Genomic DNA, 7,019 nt, shown 5'->3' with positions numbered 1-7,019 from the left:
ATAAAGATTTATTTTAGGATGTAGTAGTTTTAAATGTATGTTTTAAAAAAATAACGTTCTTATTTACTGCAATGGCGACATTAATACTTTTACAAGGAAGCCATGTAAAGCATGCATACACATTTCCAATGTTGTTGTATTGATGACTAATAATAGTTCTGATCCACGAATAGATGGCACGTTTACATGTGGACTCATATTGTGTACAGGAGTCTCTCCATCACCAAGCTGCTCCACATTGGAGCGGCCGCATACCCTTTGAAAAGTGGGTCTTCAATTTCATTTGTACAGTTATTATGGTGTACATTTTGTGCTGTACTTCACATTAAATCTAAAATGCCCTTATCCAGTTCGTATACCCCTCTTTTCTTTTAGCTGCAAATAGTTCATCATGCTCTCTTGGCAGCGCGTTTATCTCATGGCCACAGTAGCAACCATGTAGTTATGGTTAAGTTTCTAAATCCATAGGAAGAGCACTTTTTGGGTGGCTTATAACTTTGCTCCCCCTGGATAAATCCTCACCAAACTTTGCAAAAAAAAGTATATGGCCCACTCTGAATTTGGAAGGTTTGGTGAGGTTTGGTCAAGGGGGGCCAAAGTTATAGGGGGGTCCCAAAATGTCTTTTTTCCCGTAGACTGAACGGAGAAAAAACTTTGCTCATGCCTACAGCCCAAACCGCTGGATGTATTTTCACCAAATGTGCAGCCAGAGCGGAGGCTTGCTCCCGAAAGCATGCTTTTGTAAATTTGGTGGAAATCCGTCCAGTAGTTTTTTTTAAAACAACCAAAAAGTAGGTCCAAAAAAATGTGTGATGTCTATGTCGCCTCTGCGGACACACTTCCATGGTCCATGGACAGGACACCTATTGGCCAATCGCCCTATGTTGTGTCCACGCACAGCCAACGTGTTCGCTGATTGGTTGGAGTGAAGCGTGAGGTGCGTCACAATCTCTTGATGCGTCCGCCATGTTGGATCTGTGGACATCGGCGGACAGCACGGCGTGGAACTGAGCATAAATCTAATTTTGGACAGTGTGTTGGTGTGTAGGAGTGGCTGGAGAGGGTGGGGAGTGAGAGATGGGTCAAATGTTGTATTTGTTTTGGTGGGAGAAGTTGTGATGTGATTGCGGTGTCCGTGGTCACCGCAGTTGTCCTCGGACATACCAAACACTGAGCACACTACTGAGTATTTTACTATACTCTGATGTTGCTTTTGGGTAGTTAGTAGAGCATTGGGTGAAGTGGGTATGTATTGAAGAGTTTGTGGGTTGTCTGTAATTATTGTTTAAAGAATGTTAATTGAAGTGGATAGGTTTTGAGGTGGTTGTGTCATGTTTTTGGGTTGTGGTCATTTGGTAGTTGTTTGCTTGCATTGGTGCGTTATGCTACGGTGGTTGAGGCTAGGGCCTAGAGCCTTCGGCCATGCACCCAAGACTATAGGCGCTGGCCACAACCACCGCAGCATAAGACACCCATGCAAGCAAACATTTTGACTGTGCTATGTGGGCTGCTTAGGGGATATCTTTTCAAAAGTTTGTGTACTGATTGGCAGTAGTGTAATAGTGTTTATGGGATAGTTGCATGATGTTTGGTAGTTGGTTTGTTGGATTGTGTTCAGAATGTTGGTACTCAAGACTCTAGGCATTTTGGGTTGTATTCATTGGTCAGGTGTTCATTTGCATGGGTGAGTTATGTTGCAGTGTTTGTGAGTCCAATCATTATATACTTACAGGGTAATTCATAGAATTCAGCGCACAAGTAGCGCACGCGGCTGGCGCACAGCGTGCGCGTGCGATAGTCTGCGCCAGCCGCGTGCGCCAAAACCGAATCCGGCGCACAGCGTATTCATGGATTTTAGCTTCCCCAGGCAGCCGTGGCGGACAGTGGCGCAGCAACTCGCTGCAGCGCCAGTTACGCCCCCAGGAACGCCCCTTGCGCTGGGAAATCTCATAAAAATCCCAAACCAGCGCAAGGGGCTGCGCTAACCCTGGACCATCACGGCAAGCGGCCCATGCGATTTTCAAGGGTGCGCGGGAAGTTTCACACGTCAAATCCCAGGCTACGTCCATTACAGGGGTGCGCGGGAAGTTTCACACGCGAAAAGCTAGGCTACGGGAATACCAGGGGTGCGCGGGAAGTCCCACACGCGAAAAGCCAGGGTACGTCCATTACAGGGGTGCGCGGGAAGTTTCACACGCGAAAAGCTAGGCTACGGGAATACCAGGGGTGCGCGGGAAGTCCCACACGCGAAAAGCCAGGGTACGTCCATTACAGGGGTTCGCGGGAAGTTTCACACGCGAAAAGCTAGGCTACGGGAATTGCAGGGGTGCGCGGGAAGTCCCACACGCGAAAAGCCAGGGTACATCCATTACAGGGGTGCGCGGGAAGTTTCACACGCGAAAAGCTAGGCTACGGGAATTCCAGGGGTGCGCGGGAAGTCCCACACGCGAAAAGCCAGGGTACGTCCATTACAGGGGTGCGCGGGGAAGTTTCACACGCGAAATCCCAGGCTACTTCCATTTCAGGGGGGCGTGGATAGTTGAACACGCTACTCCGATTGTTGGGTCTTCACAGGTCTTCCCTGTACAGCCTCCATGTCCCCTGCATGCAGTCCACACCACAGGGGATTACCCTGCACACCTGCTCATGACTCCCACCCTCCAGCAGTCATGGGGCACCCTCCACCAGGCCCCCACCCATGTCCCACTCATGCCTCCCACCACCCCCACCCCCCAGCACTGTGGGGCACCTGCCAGCAGGCCCCCACTTATGTCCCACTCATGCCTCCCACCACACCCACCCCCCAGCAGTCATGGGGCACCCTCCACCAGGCCCCCACTTATGTCCCACTCATGCCTCCCACCACCCCCACCCCCCAGCACTGTGGGGCACCTGCCAGCAGGCCCACACCCATGTCCCACTCATGCCTCCCACCACACCCACCCCCCAGCACTGTGGGGCACCTGCCAGCAGGCCCCCACTTATGTCCAACTCATGTCTCCCACCAACCCCACCCCCCAGCAGTCATGGGGCACCCTCCACCAGGCCCCCACCCATGTCCCACTCATGCCTCCCACCACCCCCACCCCCCAGCACTGTGGGGCACCTGCCAGCAGGCCCCCACTTATGTCCCACTCATGTCTCCCACCAACCCCACCCCCCAGCAGTCATGGGGCACCCTCCACCAGGCCCCCACCCATGTCCCACTTATGCCTCCCACCACCCCCACCCCCCAGCACTGTGGGGCACCTGCCAGCAGGCCCCCACTTATGTCCCACTCATGTCTCCCACCAACCCCACCCCCCAGCAGTCATGGGGCACCCTCCACCAGGCCCCCACCCATGTCCCACTCATGCCTCCCACCACCCCCACCCCCCAGCACTGTGGGGCACCTGCCAGCAGGCCCCCACTTATGTCCCACTCATGCCTCCCACCACACCCACCCCCCAGCACTGTGGGGCACCTGCCAGCAGGCCCCCACCCATGTCCCACTCATGCCTCCCACCACCCCCACCCCCCAGCACTGTGGGGCACCTGCCAGCAGGCCCCCACCCATGTCCCACTCATGCCTCCCACCACCCCCACCCCCCAGCGCTGTGGGGCACCTGCCAGCAGGCCCCCACCCATGTCCCACTCATGCCTCCCACCACCCCCACCCCCCAGCACTGTGGGGCACCTGCCAGCAGGCCCCCACCCATGTCCCACTCATGCCTCCCACCACCCCCACCCCCCAGCACTGTGGGGCACCTGCCAGCAGGCCCCCACCCATGTCCCACTCATGCCTCCCACCACCCCCACCCCCCAGCACTGTGGGGCACCTGCCAGCAGGCCCCCACCCATGTCCCACTCATGTCACCCACCACCCCCACCCCCCCAGTCACCATGTGCACCCTCCACCAGGCCCCCACTCATGTCTCCCACCACCCCCACCCCCCCGCCACCAGGGGCACCCTCCACCAGGCCCCCACTCATGTCACCCACCACCCCCACCCCCCCGCCACCAGGGGCAGCCTCCACCAGGCCCCCACCCATGCCCCCCACCACCCCCACCCCCCCGCCACCAGGGGCAGCCTCCACCAGGCCCCCACTCATGTCCCCTATCACCCCCACCCCCCCAGCAGTCAGGGGCACCTTCCAGCAGGCCCCCACCCATGTCTACCACCACCCCCACCCCCCCGCAGTCAGGGGCACCTGCCAGAAGGCCCCCACCCATGTCTACCACCACCCCCACCCCCCCCCGCAGTCAGGGGCACCTACCAGAAGGCCCCCACCCATGTACCATCCATGTCCACCTTCACCTGGGTCACAACCCCACACAATCATGACCGTAATGGACAGTCTGCCCTGCAAGAATTCCCAAACAACTATCCCATCCACCCACATATCAAACCCAATGACATGTGACACACCCAATGTAAATCATATGAATGAACACATGTCTGTCACACACAGATGTTGCAAGTGAATGTCCAAACACCCCACATGTCATGCATGAAAGCAATGAGATGATACAACACATTGAAGGATCAAATGAAAATGTATTAAAAATAAACAAGGATGGTAAAAATAAAAAATAACAATAAACATGCAATGCAAACTAAATAATAAAAAAGTACAACCAAAAAAATCAGGAACACTAATTAACAAAAATAAAGTAAAATAGGGGTCCAAAGTCAAAGTCCAAAATTAAATCCAAGTACAAATGAAAGAAGAAACACATTGCCTCATGTGAAAAATTAAAACAAATATTAACATCCCTCAAACTATCAACATGATGATCCGGGTCCATGAGCCCTAATAAATGAAACCTAACTATTTACACTAAGTAAGAAAATGTCTATATACAAAAATGTGGTGCATTGTCCTTTGGCAACCAAATAATAACATTAAAACAAAGGAAACCTAACTACAACTAAACTACAGAACTATATACAAAGGCGGCGGGCAAGTCCTGCGGCTCACTGATTGTTGTTCCGGGCCAGGGCATCATCGAACTCCCGCTTGATGTCCCGGAGGCGGCCCCGTTCCACAGCCCCGAGGGTCCGCAGGGACGCCGATGTACCCACCTCCAACTCCCTGCGGATGGCCTCGAGGCACTCGGCCCGCCTCAGGGCCCTCCGCATGGAGTTCTCCGCCCTGACCATAGCGAGCCGCGCCTCTTCCGCCCGCCGCCGCTCCGCATCTATGGCATGGCCCAACCGCTGCCACACGGAAGCCACTTGACGTCCAGGGTCCTCCTGCCCTCCGGCTGATGCCTGCCCCTCTGATGGTGATGGCCCCGAGCCATCAAGGCTCCCACCTTCTTCCTCCTGCTGCTGACGTGCTGGTGCCGGTGCCCTGACACCTGCTGCCTGCACATCCTCCAATGTTTGGGGTGCTGTTGTTGCGGTGGCCACCCCTGCTGGACTCACGACTCCCGACTGGGGCAGGGATGTGTCCTCCACCAGCCTGGCCCCATCGTCAGAGGCAGCTCCACAGGGCACCCAGGTGACAGGTGGGTAGGAAGATGGCACGGAGGACGACTGGCGCATAGGGGGTTCAGGTGAGGAGGGGGTCGGAACAAGGCCCATTGTATGGAGGAACACAGCCTGGTCTCCCTGAGAATGGGTCCGGACGTGGGCAACCCTGCTGGTGCAAGATGATGCAGACACAGGACCGGGGACAGGATTACACACAGGCACCTCCGCGGCGGCCTGTGCTGCCTCCTGTCCCTGCCCCTGTGCTGCACCACTAGCACCAGTGGAATGCCCACCTCCAGACCCCATCTCAGTCCCTTGCACGGCCTCCTCCTCCACCAAACCCACCACCAACCTGGATGACTCCCTGCCATCTTCCGCCGCGGAACCCTGTGGGGTCTCAGCTGCCCCTTCTGCTGCCGAGGAGTCCAACTTCCTCCTGCGCCTCCTGGACCTCCCCTCGGCAGCTGCGACCTGGGACACAGCACCGGACTCCTCACTCCCCGACGAGATGACAACAGGGGAGGGGAGCCGGGCCTTGCGTCTCTGGCTGGCGGTGGCATTCCTGCCGCTGTGCTCCACAGCACCTTCTCCGCCCTCCACATCAGATGACGCTGCAGGCAGGGAGAGACAGGAGACAGGCATCAGGACACTGTACAATTGACTCACACACATAACAGTTGTACAAGAGTGGCATTGTCATACTCCAGACCTGGCATCACAATCCCCAACACACATGTCTCCTCAACGCACACACATGAGTCATTCAACAGCCATATTGCTACAGCCCGCTACATACATTCACATACAGCAGCATGAGCAGACAAAGGTGAGCCACACATCACATGATACACACGGACTCAAATACACATGCACACATGCAAAGCACACATCCAAGCATGTGTACCACTCCGCAAACTGTCAGTCATGAGATGAACATCCATGTCACATTTGCAATTCACTCTCCAACATGACAGTGTCACCTGCATCCATGTAGCAACACTGTTGCACCCTTCACAACTACACACATGCACACGCTGCAGACTAATGCACCTGGAATCAACATCCATGTGTCACACCACAAGCATGCCAACTCACATGCACAGTCAAACACATGTGCCCACACACAAGCATTTGCACTGCAAGCACACACACACACACATGCACCATCCTTGTCTCACACATCACAGGCACACATGTGCTTGTCTCACAGCCCTGCAGACACACATTTATACATGGCCACACAAAGACATGTGCAACATGCACACTCCTGGCACACCACCACACACACAGCTTACAATCAGTATGCATGTACACTCACCGCTCGACTCCAAACGGGTCTGCCTCCCAAGGACCTGGACATGGAGCGCTGGGGATATGCGTTCCAGGACCCGAAGTTCATCTTGCGACAAGTGGCCCCGCCGCCCCTTGGCATCCACTGCCTTCACGAGGCGCCGGGCCTTGTTCAGGGTCCTGGACCTGTAGTCCTCCCAGCGCTTCTTGACTTGATGGAATTCTCGGACTGCCACCCCCTCTGTGTTGATGGCAGTCACAATGTCCGTC

This window comes from Ambystoma mexicanum, chromosome 7q (genome assembly GCF_040938575.1).
Source record: "Ambystoma mexicanum isolate Mex_15411 chromosome 7q, UKY_AmexF1_1, whole genome shotgun sequence".
In the NCBI taxonomy this organism is placed as follows: Eukaryota; Metazoa; Chordata; class Amphibia; order Caudata; family Ambystomatidae; genus Ambystoma; species Ambystoma mexicanum.
This window is presented reverse-complemented; position numbering follows the sequence as displayed.